Raw genomic sequence first — 14,195 nt, forward strand, 5'->3', positions numbered from 1 at the left:
ACCATTTTTTTTTTTTTTTTTTTTTTTTTTTAATAGATGTTTTTTCCTAAATTGTGTACTGAAGCCAGTGCAGGTGATATGTTGTTCAGGCATGTTCAGTGAACCAATCCTCTTTATTTCCTGTGTTCAAAGTGACCAAACATCTCCCACTCCCACTGTTGACTGTCTTTTATGTTTAGAACATTATTAAACTAAAGGGATGTGGCCAATCAAATATTTACCTGTCATACCTGACCTGATATTTGCAAGCAATATCAGTTCTAACTAGAAACAATTGAGTTATAAAGTCATAACATTTATTTTTTTTTTTTACCTTAATGCATTTTTTTGTATTCTGGTTTAAAAAAAAAAAAAGTCCCCATAGTACTCACTTGATCTAGGTCCGTGCCTGTCTGCAGCGAGTGGGGGGTGGGCCCAAGCCTCACTGTATGTGTGTGTGTGTGCGCGTCTATGGATGCACACAGCTCAGAAGTGAACCTGCAGGTGTACCCCCATAGCACACAGCTTTCTATGAATCCATACTCAGGAGGAGTGGACAGTGCAAGCAGGAGACCCCAGAAGAGGAAGAAAGGGGCTACTTTGTGCAAAACCAATACACAGAGCAGGTAAGTTTTTAATGTCTTTTTTTTTTTTTTTTTTTTTTGGGTGAAAAAAAAAAAGATATCTATCTATGCTTGTAGAAACTCTTTTAACTAACATTGGCCAAAGTGGAGAGAAAAAAAAAATCATAGCATTTTTTAATTTGTTGGTCATCAGAATGAATGAGAGATGTCACTCATTCCAAACTTGTCTGTGCTTGGTCACTCTCAAGTTACACCAGCTATGTTAAAGTGGTTCTAAAGGCTCAAGGTTTTTTACCTTTATACTCTAGAGGATATGCTTTGTTCATATTTCATGTTTGAGGTTTACAACCACTTTAAAAATTCTTTCCTTTTCAATCTGCAGCACTGTAATTTTCTGTAAAATGCAATATGGCTGCCTGGAGGTGTTCTGTACACATTGTACAGAATGCCTCCCCAGAAATGTCCTTTCCTGCTTATGTTATTGGTTTACTGCTTTTCCCCAGAAGTCAGCACTAAGATACAAGTCAGATTTTGGGAACCCCCTGCAACAAAAATATTATTATTGGTACAATACTCCTAATGGGAAAACACATCTAAAGGAATGCAGACCCTGCAGTTTTCCTCATTAGCGCCCTATGGGTGTAGCAGCTGATTGATAATTATGAAACCACTCCCATATAGATTCACTCTGCACATGGACACAGATAAACAAAGCTATTTCTTCAGAATAATAAAAGGTAGGAATCCGCAGCAACATTTGTTAAAATCCCTACAATGTACATATATCACCTAGATGAAAATGTGTTTTTTTTTCCTCTACAAAAGTGGAGTTACTCTATAAAGGTAGTGTTAATTCTAATCCAATGTGTGTGCAGCTTTATGGATGCACCTCTGCATCATTCTATAATATCCTGCAGGTTGATTGTCCTCTTTATTATGCAAGTTCTAAGTATAGGCTTTATCGATCAATGGCTTGATGAGCAAATTGCTGTCAAGTGTAGAGGTGTATACGGTTGTAGATGTATAGAGGTATACGTGTGTTATCTTACATTGTACATTGCTGATACTTTGCATTTTGTGATTAAATGTATAGTGTGTGTGAACGCACTTCTGCACTGCTAATTCAAAGAGGAGCATTAAAAAAATGAAGTGCGAACTAGTCCTGCTGCCAATGCTATCCAGCAAACACTGCACGCATTCTATAAATATACAGTATCTTAAAGTACAACTGCACCCTTATATTGAGAACCAATATTTGCAATGAACATAGCACACTTATTAATGCAGTGATATAAATGCTATGCCTTCTTTATACAAAGTAAGATATTGCTATAGCTCGCCTAACATAATTATGTTGCTGAAATCAACCAAAATGGTGGCCACTTACATCATCTCTAAATGACCATCCAGGCTGCTATGGAGGAACCAAGTACACAGGAAGCAATTTGCTGTTCTCTACAAGTCTCAACATTCAATGCAACTTGAAAAAGAAAATTGCTAGCCAATTGACAGGTGCATTGAACAGAGGAGCTGACTGGTTAATCTTGCTTGCTTATTGGCTCACTTTCATTTCTGGGGACATTGGTGTTCATAACAATTAGAGTAATTCTCCCTAATGGGGACACGGGACTGCTGGCCAAATGTAAGCTCTGTGCCTGAGTGTGGACTGGGTGTACTTAACTGGCATCAGGAGCAATCATCCTAATTATTCCCCAGAATCCCTCCAATTTTATTAGTCCTGTACTCAGTGTTGCACAGTGCCAACACCTGAGAAAGGGGGACCCTCAGAACCCACAGAATGCATTCGCTTTTTATGATACAGGAGTCTGAATAAAACTGAATGGACTTTATATGTTCTGCTTTGGGAGCATTCATCCACGCTTTCACAGCAATAAAACCTGACAGTGGTTCTAATCCTTTGCCACGCCAATCTAAAAAAAATGCCTTTATTATACTTTGAGGCTAGGTTCACACTAATGCGGTGCGGTACATCGCATGTGATTTGCACAGGAACCGCACCACATTCCTGTGGAAATCACATGCAATTTGTGTACATTATGTATGGCTCAAATCGCCCCGCACCCACACCAAAAAGGTGCAGGACCCTTTTTTGGGTCTGTACTAGAATCGGATTGCATGGGTATTCACACCTATGCGATCTGATTCTGCACATCGCACCACGTTTTGTGGACCCATTTTGGGGTGTTATTAACATACACACCCACATTGGTTCGCATGAATGGGGTGCGATTCTGATGCGGTGCGGAATTCACACAGAAAACGCTGCAAATTCCGCACAGCATCAGTGTGAACCCAGCCTAAAGCAGAACTTTACTCCCTCAATTATCGTGAACTATTTTTAATCCTTATGCTTCTAACATTAGTAAATAAATAGGAAGGTATGTTATATATTCGGTATTGGATAAAACTGTCATCCATCCTAGTAGTTTTCATAGGCATTTTATTTTCTTTCATTTGGAGGAGGGCTTTCTCAGCTAAGCACACCCTACTGCCTGCATGCCTGAGCTAAGGGAAGATGGATTCCAGGAAGTAAACACTACATGAATTCTTCCCTTACCCTAGATTCACTCCTAAGCATATACTTGCATTGTTTTGCAGAAACGCTGTACAGTCCATTTAACATCATTTCCTATGGGACACATCTCCATATTTTCACCGGGTCCGTTTTTTGGAAAGGGTCAGGGACTTTTTTAAATGCAAAAAGTTGCATTTTTGGTTCTATAGACTTCAATGGAAACATGGCAGGAAATCTGCCTGGCAAAAATGCAGGTGCAAAACGCAATGCAGAAACGGGTCAAATGCAACTTGCATAGGTGTGAACCTAGCCTAACTCAAGATGTTTGCTGCTGTAAATGCTAGGGGGGTGCTTATCAAAGTGGTTCCTCAACAAAACAAAGCATGAAGACATGGATGGATGGGTAAATTTGCTCTGAATATTAAAAATGCATTAAATAGTGTTTTCAGTTTGTGGTGCTAAGATACAGTTAAGTTCCACTTTAAAGCAGTAATATACTCAAAACCAAACATTTAATATATTGCAGCGTACTAACTCTTAAATGTGGTGGCTGCTTTAGTTGACTTTTTTTAGGCTTTCCCTGTTTTCACCTGGTGATATGGTCAGTAACACCTCCTGTATTATTGCCTACACTCTGGAAGAAGGAGCAACAGAGACAACTTTGGGCAGCAGCACTGGTAATCTGGGGCGAGTGGAGTGTTAGAAGTACTAGCAGATTTAGATACACTAACAAATTAAAGCTGACCTCCTTTGAGATAAAGGTTTTACATGAACAAAATTACAAGTGTAAGCACCCTTTGCCAGGGTTCAATTGTTTGTCTCAGCCATCTGCTACATCTGCATGACAACTTGTTCTATCTGCATAGCTGTGATCAGCAAGTCTTTTAAAAAAACAATTGTAACAGTTGCCTGCTTGTGGCTTCTCTTTTGCACATTGTGTCACAATTTGCTCTCTCCTGTGTATTCTGCACAACCAATGTCTTCTGATCCCGACAGCTTTATCCCCCCATCTGTACCAGCAGCCACAGCATGTTGTGGAGTGCGAGCACATGTGTACATCCCCTCTGCTACTTTTGCAGTTTAAACAGGAGTGGTTTGGTAGGGGGGGGGGGGGGGCAGCAAAAACAAAAGTGGCTCAGCTGCATGTTTTTACCACCTGCAACCACAAAGTTGGGAGTGGTAAAAACATGCATGAGTTGTTACAGCTTATTCTTATTGTTACAACTTATTGCACTATTACTTTTTTTAAATCATGCTGCATTTTTACACAACATGTACTGTATGTAAGTGTCAAATTTATCAATATACTTGTTCAGAGCATATTTCAAACCTCAATCTAAAACCTTTAATTCAGATTTGAGAAAATGTAGCATTACTTAAATTGAAAGTCCCTAAGCCTATTGATCTCTCTCTTTTTAAATATATATTTATATATGAATTGTGATACATGGATGAATTTTATTTTTGCACTTTTATTTTTTTTATAAGTGTATTTAGTGACCACAGCTGGGGATTACAGTTAAGAACATATTCAGGTCCATCTGGCGCAGACTGTTTTGGAACTAGGTAAAAGTGGGACTGAGAATGCACAATCTTAAAGTACAGAAGCAAAAATGTCTTGATGGTTTTGGACAGAGAGGGTTTTTTTATTACCTTGCTGAGGAGAGTTCCTTTTACTTCTTGTCATGGTAGAGGGCAATTGAGAGGTCTCTTCAATTTTAGTAGAATAGGAAAGGGTTAGAAATTCCGACAAAGTTTTTACTGCTTCTTATGCTTCTCTATCCCTGTTTATACTAGTGCCCCAAGGACATGGAGTGAGAAAAAAATTTTGTTAATGAGTTCACAACAAGAAATAAAAGCCTGGGAGAAATATTAAAGCCTAAGCCCAGCCTTGCTATCACTTTAAAGCAGAGTTCCACTCAAAAGCTAAAACTCCGCTTATTTGCCTCCTCCCCCCCTCCACTGCCATATTTGGCACCTTTTGGAGGGGAAGGGGGAATGGATACCTGTTTTTGACAGGTACCCGCTCCCACTTCTGGCTCAGTTCATTGTGGCGAAGTGAGCCGCAAGTTCGGCCCCCTCCTCCCTCCCGCAGTCTCCTGGGAACTTTCACAGGTCCCAGAAGACTGCCGGACCAATTAGGAGGTGTAGAGCGACTCACGCATGCGCAGTGGGCACCTGGCTGCCACAAGTCTGGTGCCCACAGTTGAGATGCCGGCGCCCTGGAGGAGAGAAGGAATGGCGCATGTGAGAACATTGCTGGACTCTAGGACAGGTAAGTATGGTACAGTTTTTGTAGCTGCTGACTTTTAATAAACACAAAAATGGCTGAAACTCCGCTTTAAATAGTTTGCTTTGAGCCGAACAAACAATTTTCTTTACTAATACATGAGGCCACTATCAGCACTGTATAAACTGTATGTAGCATCAACTACATACACTATACAGCGGTGTTCTGGCAGAGGTACGGGACTTGCCATCCTGTTCCTGCAAAAAAAAAGGGCTGAGTGCTGCTCAGCCATTCACAGAAAGGCTTGCATTTTTCAATGAATACAAGGCTTCCTCTAATTTCCACTTCCAATCAGAAGGATTCTTGTATTTATTGATTAAAAACAAGGCTTCCTGTGAATGGCTTAGAAGCTTGACTCAATTTTGTTTTGGAAATGGGATAGGAAGTTCCTATAGCGCTACTGGAGCACAGCGTTGTATACTTTGTAAGTGCATCTTATTGCAGTTGTACTGTTTATGCTTTTATGGAATAATAACTGCATATCAAGGTTTTAGGTGTAATCCTGGACTCTGAACTCTCCTATCAGCCCTACATCCAATCACTTTCCAAAGCTTGCCGTCTCAACCTGCACAACATCTCCAAAATACACCCCCTCCTAACCAATGACACCTAATTCACTCCCAGGTTATCTCTCGCCTTGACTACTGCAACTCCCTCCTGATTGGCTTACCTTTCCACAGGCTGTCCGCCAGCCAATCCATCATGAATGCTGTTGCCAGACTCATCCACGTTACCAACCATTCGGTGTCTGCCACCCCTCTCTGCCAATCCAATCTGCATTGGCTGCCACTCACCCAACAAATTCAAAATACTAACAACAACTTACAAAGCCATCCACAACTTGGCCCTCTGATTCCTCCTGTATTCAATTGTGTTGTATTTGTACCATTTGCCCTCACGTTGTAAAGCGCTGAGCAAACTGTTGGTGCTATATAAATCCTGTATAGTAATAATAATAATAATAATAAAATGATTAAAGTATTGGAAGCTTCCTCTTTTCCCTAACTGAGCTGCATAGAGGTGATGCCATTTTCTTAAAGGGGACCTGCTGGAGCCGGAAAAAGGACCTGTACTTACCATTCTTCCTTTGGAGCAGTGGATGAAAGGTTGCTTTTGATTAATCAAGCGCTTTTGTGACCTGTATATCTATATAGGTCCAAAGCCAAAGTGAGCGAGCACTCCCATTGGTGGCAGAGCATTTTCAGTTCAGAATGGACTTTTCAGTTCTAGGTAGAGCTAATATAATTTGGAACACGCTGTTATTAATGTTATATTCACTGTTGTATTAGTATATTATACACTTTGTTTTGTGTCAGACAAATTATTATTTTCTTTTTCAGTTTTGGGTGGAGCACATATGTAATTTATGGTATATTTGTAATTTCACTGGATTTGAGGAAGTAGTACTACTAACACTTTTCATTTGCTTTGCTTTTTCAGTTTTTGGTGGAGCACCCACTGGATTATTGTCACCTTCAATATTGGTTTTTATTTTGAGTGATTTAACTTTATTATTAACGTTGATTTATTATCACATTGGAAGGTTTGTGGTTGGTTAAAAGCAGCACATCACCAATTTGTTTTTTTTTTTTTTTTTGATATTTGCATGTGGGAACACATTTAGCAGCTTTATTGGGGTGTGATTATTCCTTTTTGTTTTTTCCTCAACATGTATCTTTTTTCTATATCGAATTTGGCAGTGCACAAGGATTTTTGTTTTCAATTACCAAAAACTGACCATACATTGGTTTAGAAATCAATGTACTTAATCTATTGGTATGAGTTTAGTATAAATGGTAGTAGAATATAAGCGAGCACACAGCAAGTGAATCTGAACAGTGAGGTTTATTTACTAAATCTGGAGAGTGCAAAATCTGGCTCTCTTCTGCATAGAAACCAATCAACTTCTAACCTCAGCTTGTTCAATGAAGCTTTAACAATAAACCCTGGCATCTGATTGGTTTCTATTCAGAAGTGAGCCTGATTTTGCACTCCAGATTTAGTAAATAAACCCCAGTCTGCTGAACAAAATAATAACTGTGGCAAAATGACCAAGACCAGGTTCTATACTTCTAGCTGGGGTCAATATGGATATTAGCAACTCCGTAATAAACAATGTAAATAAAAGTTGAATGCAGCATGAATGATACTACTACAACTCAGGTTTAAAGTGCAATCTAAGGGATTGACTGGAGTATGGTGCAGTATCTTCTCTAACTAAGGAAGGGGGCAAAGGCCCTGGGACAGCAACGTTGGGGCCCAGTAACAGTTAGCGCACTTTAAGACAGCCAACAAAGCCTGCAGGCAGTTCAGTAGCTATAGGACAGCTGATTAGGTAGTTCGTAATGGTTTGGTCTCTAGAGAGGGTAGCAAGTAATGGCTGGCAGGACCTCTCACTAGACCCAGCAATGCAGCAATAGTGTTCTCTTAACTCTGGGTTGCCTGTGGTGACTCTGACAGGCAGTACAGCAGGGTCTGTATCCTTGCAGGGACTCCTGCTCTCCACACTCAGGTCACTGCTATATACTGTCTCACTTCCATGCAGTAATGAGTTTCCAAAGGCAGTGTTGCAATCTCTCTCTCTGGTACAGCACCTCACAGCATGGTCCTCTTCCTCTCGTGATCTAGACTGCACTGGTTGTCATGTGTAGATTTTCCCTGGGTTGTCTCCTGCTCTGGTAAAGCAAGCTTTTGTTGGAAATCTAGTCTAGGCTGCATTGCTCCCAATGAACCCAGCACACACAGCCCGCAGCTGCAAGGGAGTGGATGCGAGCGGGCAGCACAATGGCAAGGTAGCAGGCTGCCCCACTACACATTCATTAAGCATCATGCACACTGGACATTTTTACAGCTACTTCTAGAGGTGTCAAGCATTTTTTTTCCTTCCTCTAAATTCTCCTGCATGTAAGCCTATATGTACATGCACACATAGACTGTTAGCAGCAGGGGCTTTAGCAGAAAAAAACCCCATTGCCAGTGCGTCCATTTTGATCGCAACCTCCTTGATCTTTTGACGTAAGCTACTCGTAGCTCCTCTCTTTCTTCCTCCAACCATCCTCCAAACTCCCTCCATCATACCCCTTATGACTTTCCTCTTACCTTCTCTTTCTCATTTCTTCTCTATTGTTTTACTAATTATGGTCGTGTCATATAACATTGTCATCACAACTATAAATGTCTAATGCATCAACTGATATCCTCACAACAGCAACATTTATTTACAAACATATTATTAGACTATGCAACTATGACAACTTATTTTTAGTTTTCTGAATTTTCACAACATTGTTAACCCCAGGAGTTTGAACACATCATACTTGTGAATGACAGATAACACATACCATGACATTACATGAATTGTATGTTTGTTTCTGTTCTTTTTTCCTTTTTCTCTGATAAGTCTAGCTTTATGGTGATGAGGCCAATCTATTAAGTATTCTACCCAGTTTGCTGCAGGTTTTTTTTTACAGTGTTCTGCATCTGTGACATGCATTTATTACACGGTGTGTGATGATCTGTGTGCTATATGTTTTATGACCATCTGAGCTCTTATCATACATCTGCTGTTTTATGACACTTATCATATGTTTGCTTTGCAGCACTTGTCATTTTTACTTTCCCCTTGCCTCGCCCTCCTCTTCCATCTGCTTCTTTTCTCTCCTCCTTCATTTGACCACTGCATATTCTATCATCCCCCTCAACTAAAGCCTCCTTTCTTGCATAATTGCAATACTAAAGGGTTGATTGGCAAGGGGAAGACAAGCTGAAGGCCAATGGTACTACATGTGCATGGCTGCTCTTTACAGTTGATTCTCTTACTCTGTTTGACAGGTCCCCGTTCAGCATCTGGGTGCATGATCTGGATGGCATGCTTAAGGGGACACAAACAAGGTTTTCACTACTAATATTTTATCTACACATGGGTGTCTTGTGAGGCTGTAAAATGGTGGCCTTTGAAACTTATATGAAATTATGTGTTCACAATAAATTTTGAAAATTTTGTGGTGCTGGTGACTTTCTACTTTCTACTTGGGTTCTAATCCATTTCCGCTCTTTTCAAAACTTAAATAAGTTATATTTTTGATGGACATCCATTTAAAATAATACAGTTAACAAATTAAAACAATTGGTGCATTCACCTTGATATTTGGAGGTTTGCTTCCATTTGGATTAGTCACCTGTTTTAACTTCAGCTGAATAACTTCTCAGTAGTGGACAGGTAATAGTGGAAAGAGAAACAAAACTGCACTTGGTACACTACAAATCTCTCAATATAAACCAGAGCAGCAGCACGCACCAGATATTATATTAACAAATTTCAGAAAATATAATTGCAAGAAATGTGTTGCTCTGGTCCTTTGAATCACAAAATCTAAAAAAAAACGTGATCATAAATAACACACACGTGTCCAAACAAGCGACCAAATAAGTGACTCTAATAATATATGAATATAAAAAACATGCCATAAATCAGAACCATTCCATATCCATTCCGGCACTTGACAAGGGGTGTCCCCTGTTGCCCCTTCTATTTATAATTGTGATAGAAACCTTGGCAGTCACTATTCACCAGGATCCTGATATTCTGGGAATAGAGAGTGGGGTTGAAGCCACAAATGAGCATTATTTGCTGACGACCTCTTGTTATTTATTAGCTCCCCACACACTTCTTTGCCTAATTTGCTTTCCCTTCTAGATCGTTTCGGGAGTATCTCGGGTCTTGGGGTCAATCGGGATTAGTCTGCGGTGATTAATATAAACCTGGCTGACTCGATATTGCAAAGTATTTAGGCACAGTATCCCTTTCAATGGCAGCAAACGTCGCTCTCTTACTTAGGTATAAGATTGACTCATAGCATCTTCTCTGTATATAAGGCAAACTACCCAGCCCTGTTCAGAAAATTAATGGAGGATGTGGAGACGTTGCAATATGCGAGCTTGTCATGGAAGGGGAGGATCACCTCCGTCAAGATGACGGTTTTACCCAGACTGTTATATTGCTTTAGAAAGCTACCCATCCCAGTCTCATTGGCAATAATTCAGTAGTTTCAAGCAAAAAGTTTCTGTTACATCTGGAGCACCAAGGGCAACAGGCTTGCCTGAGCCACAATGTACACCCTTAAAGAGGCGGGCGGTTTGGGTGTTCCAGATTTTCTAAAATACTACAAAGTGGCACAACTTTCACAGCTATGTCAACTTCCTCATTGGAGATATAGGACTGGATGGGTGTCATAGAGGCCCAAGCCTGTGCCCCACTTCCCATGGATCTGTTGTTATGGCTTCTGTCGCATAGTTGCATAGCCACTCTCTGCACTACTCTCTCCCACTCCCTCAGTCGTCTGTGGGACTTGATTTGCAAACGATGGCCCTTGCGTTCTCCGCACATGCCGGTGGCCCCCCTTCTTATCAACCCTCTGTTCCCAGCTGGACTGAACCACACTCATTTTAGCTGGTGGGTCAATAAGGAACTTTATAGAATATGGGACTTCCTTGACCATAAGGTGATTCACCCATCCTCATATATTTTGTGCAGCCTGGAGATGTCTCCCTCAGAGAACTTTAATTTGCAGCAAATGTAGCATTTTTTGCATACCTTACAGAAAAACAGTCCTGATCTGACTGTACGCACTATGGGGTTGATTTACTAAAGGCAAATAGACTATGCACTTTGCAAAGTGCAGTTGCTCCACATCAGTAAATGAGCAGAAGCTCTGCTGACTTTTATCACCCAATCACCTGCAAGCAAAAATGCTGTTTTTTTTATCTTCCTTGCATGTCATTGGTTATTCTTTGCAAAATGAATCTGTACATCATTTACTAAGCTCTGGAGCAACTGCACTTGTTGAGTGCAACTGCACTTTGCAAAGTGCACAGTCTGTTTGCTTTTAGTAAATCAACCCCCTATGTTTGAAAACGGATGTATGCAAGGAACTCTATTTCGAGGTTGTATGTCTATACTGTACAAACTCTTCACCACCCTGTTGGCCAAACTTTCATATCAAGTCGCATGGGAGAGGGACCTGGATGTGTTTATCGAGGAGGAGAACTGGTGGTCCTGGAGCTCTGGTGTTCACAGAGGCATCTTAAATGTTGCTCTGATAGAAGCAGGATTAAAAGTGTATGCAAGATAGTACTTTGTCCTAGACCGCTTCTCACAAATGTTCCCAGGATCATCAGCTTCATGCTTTAGGGGCTGTGGCCAGACAGACACGGTTCTGCATATATGGTGGACCTGCCCCAAAGTCTGCAGTTATTGGATGAGGATACATTCCCTCATTTTCTTGGTCAACATGGTCAACATAACGAAAGATGCTTGCATTACTTTTTCAAACGGTGACAAATGATGCTTCGACCTCTGTGATCCTCATCAGTGGGGAGGATCCAAAAGATTATATTGACTCGGTCTGACCCGATGGGACCCACGTGAGCCCACGGCTTCTCTGGGACCAGAGGGGTTAGCTTGACCGTTCTCTCTGTTTAGTTTACTGTTACCTCACTGACTATACGTAAGTTGCTGCTCTGACATGTACTGAGGAATAATCTTTATTGTGTATTTTAGAGCTTCGGTTAATGTTGCATTTCTTTGGCTACCTTCGGGTTTGCTCCCTGGAGAAGATATTTGATTATACATAGATGCCTTTCTTTTTTCTGAATGATTCAATTCAAAACACCTATGCACTTATGTCCTGTTCTTTCTTTTTGGAAAGAAAAATTTGCAATAAAAACAAACAAATGATCCACAGCGAATAAATAAGTCCACAAATTATGTGATAAAATCCCAAGCAGCTTTTTGTCTTTACTAAAAATCTTTAGTGCTCCACCACCTTTACTCACATATGCTACTTAGTTGGAGTTGTGTCTCAGCTTTGATGTGTAATTTCAGATTATCTGATACTGATAGTTACCTTGGTAAAACTAAAGTCAGCAAAGGTGTCTTGTTACAGAATTTTTTCCCATGTCATAATGCAAATTGTATCATTACTAACAAGTCCGGTACAGAGGGCATGAACTATGACAACTGACGGAGTCAATGGCTAGACGAACTTCACAGATTACTGTATGAAAGTAGTTTAACTCAAGTAAGTGGCATGTTTTCTTGTATTTGAAGAGGTACAAAAGCTAGCATTTATTTCAGAATTTCTCTTTTTATATTTTAAATCTTAGTCTTTCATGTGAAGATGCTAATAGTGATTGATTGTTATGTTGCATATGGATATCTGTCAAGTTATGGTATTGCTTAAAGTAGAGTTCCACTCAACCTATCAAAAAATAAAAGTCAGCAGCTACAAAAACTGTAGCTGCTGACTTTTAAAAAACAGCCACTTACCTGTCCCTCGGTCCCATTGTGTGTCCCCCACAGCCCTTTTCACCGGCCGTCCTGTATTCCAGGAAGCTGGCATCCTCAGTGTGGGCACCCGGCTGTGATATCTTGCGGCTTCACAGCTAGGTACCCACTGCGCATGCAGTGAATGGTCCTGTAGTCTTCTGGGACCTGTCATGTGTCCCACAAAACTACGGGGAGGGAGGACAACTTCCACTTCCGATTGCCTAGGAGATCGGACTGGAAGTGGGAGCGGGTACCTGTCAAATTCGGGTACCCGCTCCCCCCAGCACCCCTTAAAGGTACCAATCCTTAATGGGGAGCGGGGGACCAGTCCTTAAAGCGGAACTTCCCCTTTTGGATGGAGTTCCGCTTTAAATATATTTATTGAACCTTTAAGAATGAAATGGTTCCTAAAGACTTGTCTTGTAGACCCCAGATGTCTCCCCTGCAATCCACTGAAGCTAATTGAACACAGATTGTGCTCCACTGACTTCCTGGCCACAGCTGCCAGGGAAAGTGACAGTAGAAACTAGAAGCAAAGTAGCACACATTGCTTCCAAGCTCTTACTAGCTAGAGAATATCAGAGAATGGACTTTCTCTCCCCTCTACCTGGCAACACCCCCCCCATGTGGTTCATGGGAGCACAGGTGGGACAGTAGAGTCCTGGAAACATGGCAACGAGAGGCACATGGGGGGCAGCAGAAGGGTTATTCTACCTTCCAGTTATAGACTGGGGCAGTCTTGCATTTTTTGTACTGTTGAATTGGTGGTCAAGGGGGCACACTGGACACCTTGGCTGCCATTGTGCCACATGCTGGGTGTCCAGTGCGCTCCTGTACCTTTAAGAAGGGCTGGGTTCCTTCAGGTCCATCTGCCCTTGGTCTATCCATTAAATACATGTGCCTCTACTATGGGGGCTCTTAAAATTGGAGAGTTAGGAACTACAGAATACTGGGTGCCGTGACAAGGATCTGTAGCTTACGCATGTGTTTGCAAATGTGTGCTAACTAAACCCATGTTTTTTACGCATACTGTTAGACAGGTTCATTTGGTTTGTTTGCAGGCTGGCTGGCAAGTTAGAGCTGGGAATTTTACTTTTTTGTTGTTTTACATGCGTCGATCGTCCATGTGCTCCTTGCTGTGAAGGCCAGTTATAGACTGGGGCAGTGGCCATTCTTTATAAAGTGACAGTAGAAACTAGAAGCGAAGTAGTACACACTGCTTCCAGGTTCTTAATAGATAGAGAATATCAGTGAGTGGACGTTCTCTCCCCTCTACCTGGTTCACGGGACCACAGGTGGGATAGTAGAGCCCCGGAAACATGGCAGCGGGAGGCACATGGGGGGCAGTAGAAGGATTATTCTACCTTCCATTTTGGAACCTGCAAGTGCTCCAAATTCTGAGACTGCACTTTCACTGACAGTACTGGTATCATGCTAATAAATGGGAACACTATGATTCCCAATCACATGATTAACATA

The sequence above is a fragment of the Staurois parvus genome, unplaced genomic scaffold (assembly GCF_062004578.1).
Source record: "Staurois parvus isolate SC_StPar_1 unplaced genomic scaffold, SC_StPar_1.0 ptg000668l, whole genome shotgun sequence".
NCBI classification, from domain to species: Eukaryota; Metazoa; Chordata; class Amphibia; order Anura; family Ranidae; genus Staurois; species Staurois parvus.